The sequence below is a fragment of the Macadamia integrifolia genome, chromosome 6, assembly GCF_013358625.1.
Source record: "Macadamia integrifolia cultivar HAES 741 chromosome 6, SCU_Mint_v3, whole genome shotgun sequence".
NCBI classification, from domain to species: Eukaryota; Viridiplantae; Streptophyta; class Magnoliopsida; order Proteales; family Proteaceae; genus Macadamia; species Macadamia integrifolia.
This window is the reverse complement of record NC_056562.1, coordinates 8,774,836-8,782,949: the sequence shown is the minus strand read 5'-3', so window position 1 is coordinate 8,782,949 and position 8,114 is coordinate 8,774,836.

Below are 8,114 nucleotides of genomic sequence, written 5' to 3'. Positions count from 1 at the left end.
AAGGTTGGTACGGGATAATTTTTCATAAAAAAATTATAATAAACACATAATAAAATTTTAATAATTAATTTGATCACATTGAATTGGGTTTGAATGACACACATCAAATGTCAATAAATCCAACACATACAATTTGCTCCATCTCATAGGGAAGGTGAAATGACTGCTCTTGACTGATGCCTTAATCTCTCTCATTGGCTCCACATTGATGTAGGGCGCATGCAGTAAGGCAACACTTTTTTTTTTTTTTAACTATTATGATTATTTCTCCATGCTTGACTAGTTCATGTGTTGGCCTAATCTCATATGATATATTTCCACTCCCTAGAAAAAATGTAAGCTCCACAAGTAAAAGGTAAAACTTATCTTAGCGGTTCTTTAACACTCCTCACATCTTAAAAATTTTTCACAAGACCTCAGAATTAATTTTGATGATTATTATGAAAAGTCCAAATGATATGGATAATTAGGCTTAGTCACCTTTTTTTTTTTTAATCGTTGATTTTTCATGAACTGAATTTAAAATAATATTAATACTCTTGGCACATAGAAAGACGAAATTGAAGGAAGTCATTAGTGTCATCTTGATCTTATTATTTAAAAATTTATTTGTGTATATTGTTTTAATTTGATTGTTTAATAGACAATTAGAGTTCACAATTTTTTTGCATTTTCTTTCACTGAATCAATTCCATATGTAAGGTCATATTCATCAGTCCATGCTTTTTCCCTTCCATTTCTTTTTATTGTAATCTACACAAGAGGTTCTTTACCAAAAAAAAAAAAAAATTTACACAAGATGTGCTCTTATTTAATGAATGAGTTGAATATAGACAGATATTTTCACCAACTGGAGTATGAGATATAATGCACCCCATCATCTTTGACAGAACAATTATGGTTTTGAACTTTTAGAGATAGCTAGGTTTGATGCTTTGCAATGTAGTGGGGAGAGATATCTAATTAAGCTAATAAGCACTAAATTAATCAAAAGAAATTTAAGTGATGAAGGAATCTTTTAACACCCCCCCCCAAAAAAAAAAAAAAAAAAAAAGGTTCACTAATTGGCCATGTTGAGCTATAGTCATGTAAACATTTTCAATTTAATAACACTCGTCATGTGGTTAAATAAAGTCACTTAACTCTGGAGTATTCTTAATTAGAAAATATTAAATCTTATTTTTTTATTATTATTTTGAGATAAAAAAAAGTCTGAGTAATGGAAGGCTGTATAGAGAAAAATTTGAAATGTGACCAATGAAAAGAATTTTTCTTTTGTGGATTATCATATGGTCAAAAATACATGTCTTCTAGTGAAAAAATTAATCTAGCTGAAACAGTGGAATGAAAAATAAAATCAACAATCATGTTCCACATGGAATTTGTGTAACACAATGCATTTTTTCTATGTTGAAATGAAGTAAATGGGGAAGGAAGTTAAAAGTTTTTTTTTTTTCCTTCTACTGGAAAAATATATTTTTTAAGTATTAATATTTTAATTAATAAACTACAATTTTTTTGTCTGTTAGGTGTTTTCCCCTATTGATGGCCTCATTGAAGGTGGGGAGAATTGTCTATTTTGTGTTGTAACTTGTATCTGGCTTGCTTTACCAATTGTCTTATATTTTTTTTTTTTTAAAATACAAATGACCTTTTAATGAAAAAAAATAAATAATAAAAAAAAACTCTAATTCATTCATTAAGAATAAGAAATAATTAAGAAATAATTAAAGGGAAAAGCTTTTATGAGCAATCCACCTAGGTTATGTCATGATCGTGTTCTATTTCTCTCTCTTCTTCTGACATTCTTTATCCTCTCCACCCTCTATTAAGAGAACCCTCTTCCCTACCTTTTTTTTTCTAAAGTAACCAATCCTTTCATTTTGTCTTTTAATCTTTCTTGGTTATAGAAGTTATCATCCTGACCACCTTCTGTTCACTCTTGTTTTGACTTCTTTTCCTCCATGTCCTCTTATCTAACTTCAGTTTCCTTTCTCTCTCTCTATCTTTTCCTCTCTTTGAGTGATAGATTCCCCTTTTCCCCAACCCCACAATCTCAAGACTTGGAAACCATCCAATGAGCAAAGAAAAAAAGTCTATAGACAAATTTGATGACTTTAAAGCCTTCAAATTTGTTTATAATGTGGAATGAGGTTGGGCTTAGTTTTCAAAACATGATTGAGACATAGTGACACTTCGCTGAATGGGAGATTGCACAATTCTTCTTCATTGAAAAATAAGATATTATATTCAAATTATTCATTTTTTTTAGGGCAAGAATTTCAAATTATTCATTAACCTAAATTATGCTTTTACCATTTTACTGCAGTTACGGTTACTTATTACCATAGTTAAACATCAGCATATGGCTGTAGTTTTTAAAAGTGCAGCTATTTGTATATGTAAGATCCATCAACAGTGACTTATTTGGGCGCTTTTTCTTATAGTGTTGATAATTATCTTGAAAAGTCCAAACGATAAGAATAAATTTTTATTTTTTGGTCATTGATAGTTAATATATATCAGTGCTCTTGGCACTTGTAGAACTTTTTTGCAACCTTACATCGCAACACTAGTGTAAAAGGGGCAATGTAACGTACGGAACTTAAAAGAAGAAATTGAAAGAAGTCATTAGTGCCAACATGATCTTATTGTTTAAATTTTATTTTGTATATTGCTTTAATCTGATTAATTAATAGACAACTAGAATTCATCTTCTTTTTTTCTATTTTTTATGTTTTTTTTTTTTCTGTTATGAATTTTTTTTCTTTTTCATTTTACCTTTTTTGGAATCAATTCCATATGTAAGGTCATTTAGTCCATGCCTCTACCCTTCTTTTTCTTTTCATTGCAACTTACACAAGAGTTGCTTTTATTTAATGAATGAGTTGAATATAACAGATACTTTCACCAAGTGGTGTATAAAATATAATGCATCCCATCATCTTTAAGAGAGTAATTATTCATTTTGCGATTTACCGGGGAGAGACACATCTAGTTGAGTATCAAACTTGTCTTTTTTTTTTAGGGTTAATGAGGAACCTCTTAAACCTACCCAATTTTATGATTCAAGATCAAACTTTGTCTCTTTTTTTCAAGGTTAACGAGGAACCCTTGAACCTACCCGATTTTACGATTCAACACGAAACTTATCTAGCTAAGAACAAACTAATCAAAAGAAATTTAAGTGATGAATCTTGACTTTGTAATAAAAACGGGCTCCACTTGTTGGCCATGTTAATCTAGAGTCATGCAGAAAATTTCAACCTAATTACACTTGTCACATGACAAAATAAAGTTACTTTCAAGAATATTATTAATTAAACAACTAAATTTTAATTTTTAGTGTTATGAGATAAAAAGTCTAACTAATGGAGGGCCGTACAGTGGAAAATTAGACATGTGGCCAATGAAAAAGAATTCTTCTTTTGTAGATTAACATGATCATCCACGTCATCTCTCCACACATCTGGCTAAAATAGATGTAATTTAGTTACAAAAAAAGTACTTAGTTAAGAAATTAATCTAGATGAACAACGTAGAATTTTTTTTTTTTTAAAGTAAAATAAATAAACAATGTCATCAATATCATGTTCCACATGGAATTTTCCATGTGTAAAAGGGTGAGGAAATTAAAAGCTTATTTTTCCCTGGTGGGGGAAAAAGCATTTTTAAGTATTATATTTAAACCATTGAGTAAAGACCTTTTATTGAGAAACTATAGTTCAACAGGACTTTTAACTAGCTAATGATTCTCACTTTTCCCCAACCCCACAATCTCAAGACTTGGAAGCCATCAAATTAGAATAGAAAAAAGTTTGAAGACAAATTTGATGACTTATAAAGCTTTCAACTTTGTTTATAAATGAGGAATAAGGCTGACTTGGGCCCATGCACCAAGAAACGGTCGAAATTATGAGCTTAGTTTTCAAAACATGATTGAAACATAGTGACTTTTTTCTGAATGGAAGATTGGACAATTCTTCATGAACACATCATTTGTACTTAGTGGTGGGAGTTTCTTTCTTCTGCTCATGAAAGACTAAGCCTTCAAATAAAGTAAAAGTCTTTACCAAAAAAAACTACAGTAAAAGAAAATCCTATAAGATCTTGAATGTCTTCTTAATTTTTTTTCAATCACATAAAATGAAAATGAGTTCAAGTTATTCTCTAAAAAATACATGGTTGCTTAGGGTTTAGGGTTCAAAGTAGTGCTTTTAAAAAAAAGAGATGCTCTTTTTATATAAGTTCTTGTAAATTCATATAGGTATAGTGGACATGATCAGCACAAAGATTCAAGGAGTGGTGGGAGCATTTTCCTGAAAAGCTACAAGCACTGCTCCTCTTTTTATGCAAATTCTTAATGTGTAGGAAAAGTAACAGGAAAGAAGTCATTGCCCAACATAAGAGAGAATTGGGACCACTAAGAGTAAGAAATGCATCTCTTTCATTTTCCCTCTCTATTCTCTAAGTCAATGGGTTATAATCCATCTAGGTCCAGGCAAAAAAAAAAAATTGAAAATTATTGCAATGGTCTTTTGCATTCAGCCAATACTCAAAGAGTCCAACTTTGTGTTAGGCAATGTAGTTGAAAGATTGAAATTGTTGGAAGGAAAGGACACATTTATTTCTCTTTATATTGTATGTAGACCAATTTTTCCCTTCATGCATAGCGAAGGAATAATTCTTTCATCATGGGCATCAGTACATTCAAATGACTAAGGGTACGTACGTGAGATAATTTCGACTTCGTCAATAAGGGGTTTGGAGTGTATGATGACCTAAGAGCCTAATCATAAAGCCACTTCACCTATAGAGGATCTTCCTTCTCTACGGGTGAAGGAAGAACTTTCGTCATTATAATAATTATTATAATTCTAAACAAAATGTATTCACCCAAAAAAAAAAAAGAAAACTTCAACAAACCTTCTTAACAAAGGAACCACCTTAATTAGTTCAACTACAAAAAATTACTCCTATAGGTTTGAATATAAAACAACACCTTACTTAGTTCTTTCTTGCAGCAGGCTCCATTAACCAACACTTTGGAAAAATTTTCTCCAAACTGAGACACGAGCTATTTGGGAAAGGATGATCAGCCATGCCACACAAGGTTTAACAACTCAAAATCAGATAGATCTTCTATTGATTCGGACACCATGATTAGTGTGTATGTCAGAAAAAAATCACCTTGCTGAAGTTCTCAATGTCAATACTGGAATCTTCAAGACATAGATAGAAGCATCTACACTTGCATTTATTGTAGTTCATGCCCTGCAATAGTGGTGTCACAACTTAACCCGAACCAAAAAGATCAAGTAGAAACAAAATAAATATGAACTCAAAAATCAAATTGAAACTGATAAGACATCAGACCGAACTCAAAAATCAAATCGAAACCAAAATCAAAATCAAATTGATACCAACCTGAAATTCATTAAAAAACAATTTTTTTTTTTTTTCATACTTTTGGATATTTTACATGGTGAATCAAAATATCCAAAAGTTGTACTTACTTAGATATAGTTCCTAATAATTTCAAAACATGACCTATGGAAGGTTTCGAGTATCAGTCATTTACATGTGTAAGGTAGCTAGATTAGTCAGGTAAAACGGGAACGGCAGAAAACTTTATATGGGTTGATACATTTTGTTGATCAACTGGAGTTAGAGTTGTCATTGTTGGCAAAATTTTGTAATGATATTTGGAGGTGTTCCGGTGATGCATGGATGTTGCATAGGTGTTTTGATAACTTTGGAGAAGTTAGGTAGCATGTCAACAGTGTAGACATGTCAGACTCAATTAGATGATGTTTCAAAATACTACAGATGTATTCAGTCATAGAGGAAGAATTTTGAAAACCTATTATGTTCTTATATAGTATTTGGAAGAAGGTGAAACAGTAAGAAAAGGCCTCGTATAGTAAAAGTTGATCTTTCATAGGTTCACGAAATGGTAGTATGTCTAGAGCTAAACTTAGAAGGTTTAATGGTGTTGGTGTACGATGTCTTGTATTCCGTCGCAGTTTAATCCAGGGAGTACTAGTGCAACACCTAGACAGGCAGGACGGTGATCCGGCTAGCCAGTTAGCGGGCCGTGGGGGTTGCAAGGGGGGCAGGAGGGCCCCCTGCATAGTAGGAGTGTAGGGCGGTGCAGCCCCCCGCTAGAATTTTTTATTTGAGGGCAATTGTGTACTTTTTGGATTAGGGTTTTTTCGCTATATATTTGTAGCGAGTGTTTCTTTCTCTGTAATAAAAATAATACTGAGAGGTGTGAGGACGAGCGTTGTAACCCTATTCTCCATTGATAGTGAAGTAGGATCTCATCTCACCAGGGATGTAGGCAACCTTGCCAAACCCCTTCAAATCCTTGTGCATTGTTTGTTTTGTTTTTTCCATTATCTTCTGCATTGTTTTTAGAGTTACGTTTCTACAAATGGCAGATCTGGGTAGAGTAATCCATATGAAAATTTTAGTTTATTGAGTCTTCTTTCCCACGCCTCTTGAATCGTAAGATTCTTAGTTTGGAAGAAGAAGTTATTACAATTCTCATTTTATTGCATAAAAGAAAAAAAAAAAAAAAAAAAAAAACCACAATGGGAGAGTTTTGAAACGATGGACAAGTGTGGGGTGTTGTCTTCCATTTTTTCTACAGATAGTATGTGGAATTAAGGTCTTCCTTGTTACAATTATGTCTCCACAAATTACACTTAATAACTCGCTAAAATGAGTGAGTTATCATAAATATACATTTTCGGGCAATCTAGTAGGCTTGGAGGTACTGATTTCAGTACTTATGCATGCATATTATCATCATTTTAATGGCTGAGATTGACCCACATCGTAAAATTTTTCTAACTGCGGCTTGGATTAACACACACTTATATTGGTTCACGCATGAGATTTTATCGCGTGTTCTTTCAATATATATATATATATATACGGACTCAAGTAACATTAAAAAGCCTCTATGGTGTATGACAGTGTACTGACTACCACCATTAAGATTCTATTTATAACCTACAACGCACCCGTAATTCGCAAACAGAGATGTGATGGCATGACATTGCACACCTTTTCGAAAGGGCCAGAGTTCGAGTCGCCCGAGTTTGTGACACCAAGAAACGTCATACCATAGGCCTTACGGTTTATCACGATTGATAATTACAAAATTACCATTGATCGACATGGTTTCAATAGAACTAGAATATCTCTACATTTTAGTTCGAAATTAAGGGCTCGTTTGATAACGTAACCAGAAACGTGTTTCTGTGATTTTCTGTTCTCAGAAACACAGAAACAGCATAAATACCGTTTGGTAAACGTGTTGTGTTCTACTTGTTTCTTGAAGCGTAAATTGAAATTTATAACAATTTATGCTTCAAGAAACATGAATGACGAAACAAGTTTTACTTGTTTCGCTTGTTTCTCAAAACAAAAAAGCGGAACAAAAAAGTTCGATACCCCGACCCTTTTAAAAATCCAAAGTGCATATTGGGACCTTCATTCGAAGATCGACAGAGAAGAGACCTGTACAACCGTTGAAGACGACGGTTCCCCAGTTCACCGAGATCTCTTCTCCCCCTGCGTAACCGACGACGAGGAAGCAGCGATCTCCTCCTGCGTAACCGACGACAAGGAAGCAACGATCTCCTTCGGCGTAACCGACGACGGGGAGCTCCAAGCATTCGACGATCGCGAGTTTAGCCTCACTGTACAAGAATAGAAGACGACCTGCGAGTTCAGGCTCTGCTCCTCCTGCGTAACCGACATCACCGGACTTCTCTGCTCCTCCTGCGTAACCGACGACGGTAGGCTCTTCTCCTCCGGCGTCGATCGTTGACGGGGAGCTCCGCTCATTCGAAGATCGAGATATGCCTCCCTGTCCAACCGTTGAAGACGACTTGCAACTGCGCATCCATATCTCTGCTCCTCCTGCGTAACCGATGACGGTACGCTCTTCTCCTCCGGCGTCGATCGTCGACCAATTGGCGCTCCGTGTGATGCCGAAGGAAAGATTGGGTTGAATTAATGCTCTTTTATTTTATTTGATGATGATATAGATCGAAAGGATCATGTCTGGGTTTTCGTTTCCTTCTGTTCTCTGTTTTTTT